This window comes from Bidens hawaiensis, unplaced genomic scaffold, assembly GCF_021521415.1.
Source record: "Bidens hawaiensis isolate Kalapana, Puna unplaced genomic scaffold, B.hawaiensis_p1.1 tig00047443_1, whole genome shotgun sequence".
NCBI lineage: Eukaryota > Viridiplantae > Streptophyta > Magnoliopsida > Asterales > Asteraceae > Bidens > Bidens hawaiensis.
The window spans coordinates 65,596-67,896 of record NW_027498472.1 but is presented as its reverse complement, the minus strand read 5'-3'; the positions used below and the strand labels follow the sequence as shown (position 1 = coordinate 67,896).

Sequence of the window (2,301 nt, the reverse complement as noted above, 5' to 3'; positions counted from 1 at the left end):
GTATTTGTCTCATAGATCTTATCTTAACAAATACATTATTGGTGTGTGTCTAACTCGTTATTGGGTATGACCCGACTTGGATCAAACACAACTAGCCACATTAACCTAATTATGTGTCTCGGGCATACGGTATTCCAACAATATGAGGATATCCAAGTGAACGTCAAACGCAGCTACAAAACCGAAAACTGACAAGGCTTATAAACAAGAAGAAAAAGAGGCTGGGAAACCACACCAGCAGACTGTTGTAAAGGTACAGTACAAAACTCATACCCCAAAGCAATACCGATCGATATTCCACATAACATATTCATGACAATGTCAATAACCAAATAAATGAAAAAACATTGATCACAGAATGCAAACAGCCAGTTTATGTAAAAAGAAATAGTAAAACTGAATATTATTAAAAGTTTAAAACCATCAAGAGTTTAAGATGCATACCCCTAAAATGTAACCAACCACATGTTCATAGTTTTTATAACACAATACTACCGCAAAACAAACAATTTAATCCTGCTTAAAAAACCAAGCATTCTCCCTGTCCACTTCCTCCTGCTGTTCTGGAGTAAAATCATTAACGTCTCACGAATTTGTTCAGGCGTCTTTCCCTTGATCATGTCGGCAACTTTTTGAACAGAAAGCTCCAGTAGGCTCTCGACGCTCAGATAGTGAGCAGCCTGAATCAAAAACATAAAACATCCATATAAATAATAACACAATCATAATTAAACCTCTAAACAAGCGGAACCAAACAAAAGATTCAAGTCCGTGTTTGTTCGTTAAGAAAATGACCGCGGTTCAAAACCGTAAACAATCGTTTACAAAACTAACCTCCGTAAGATCAAAAAGAACCGACTGAACCACATTCATATATTCAGCATCGAATGATTTAAGATCATCATTATCCGATGCTTCTACATGCTTCTTACAGTACTCAAGAACCTTTGAAAGTGTGTTTCCAGTGACCTGAGGAAGATCAATGATGGTACGATCAGCACCATCATTTTCGATCATCTGTTTGATCGTTTGAGACTTCAACGCCACCGCCAGATCAACCTCGAATGTATCACCATCTTAACTCCTGAGCACGATGGTCTTTGAGGACGACATCACCAGATGAATTAATTTAGTTTAGGAGGAACCCCTAATTAATCGGACACCCTAAGCTTCTTGGATGCGGTGTATTTATAGTGAAGAAGATATTGTTTAATTTGGGTCCCTTAGCTTTGTTTGATCTGTCAAGACTTGCCAAAAACTTATAAAATATGCTATAATAAGGCCATGCGTAATGGGGAAATTTAGAAAACTTATTATTGATGAATGAAGCCGTGATGGGTGTGGTATTTATAGTGAAAGTTTTGAAGATGTTTTGAGTTGGGCCCAAATTTGATTTTCTTAATTTGTACTCTCCCCGTCCTATTATAAGCGTTCATGCTTGAAAAACACAAAGTTTAAGGTGGATTGAATGATTAATTTTTTTTTTTCTTACCAAATAACAATAATGTATTTGAAAAGAGGCCTATCAATATTATTTATTAATGTTAGTTGTGTGTGTTTAAGGGTAAACTTAGAAATTGGATAATAAATTTTGAAAGTGGATATATACTTGTAATGAGACAAATAAAAAAAGAAATGTGGGCATTTATAATGAGATGGAGGGAGTATTAAACTGTCTTTACTTATTTAAAAAATTATGTTTAGCCCTTAGCTTGTATAATATTTCAAAACTAGGATATCAGGGCATTTTTATAGGGAAAAGGACCGTCCACCCTAGCTAAGGTTTTTAGTTAACAGATTATACTAGAGCCATTCTTGATAATCCTTGAAAATCTCGAAACCCGGGGTGAGAAAAAAAAAACCCATAAAAATGAATGAAGAACTCATATATAATTTAAATAATTGTGACAATAATAAATGAATTGAAAGTATTGTAACAAATGATCTAATTTAAATCGTGAAGCTATCATAGTATTCTTGAATCAAAGCTGAAGACCAACTCTTTTGTGATCAGATTTAAATGGGCTAAAGATAATGCCATAGTTATGATCTAAATAGGCTAGTAGTAATAAGTATATTAGAGTTTTAATTAAAAATGGGTTAAATGAGCCTAAACTAAGTCAAATGTTAAGTGGTTATTGGGTATAGAACAAAAATTTAATTTATAAATATAACTAGTATTTAGACCCGTTGCGTTGTGGCGGGTAGTGTAAAGTTGGAAAAAAAAAAACTCTCCGTGTCCAAGTTATGCTCTAAATATATTCACTACTCGGCATGACAAAAAAAAAACCCGCGTGTTGC

The 2,301-nt window shown here is 34.2% G+C and overlaps 1 pseudogene; it reads right to left on the bottom strand.

The window, feature by feature from the left end:
- Nucleotides 1–242: 242 nt before the first annotated feature.
- LOC143596983 (SKP1-like protein 1A) lies at nucleotides 243–1,113 on the bottom strand (annotated as a pseudogene).
- Nucleotides 1,114–2,301: the final 1,188 nt, after the last annotated feature.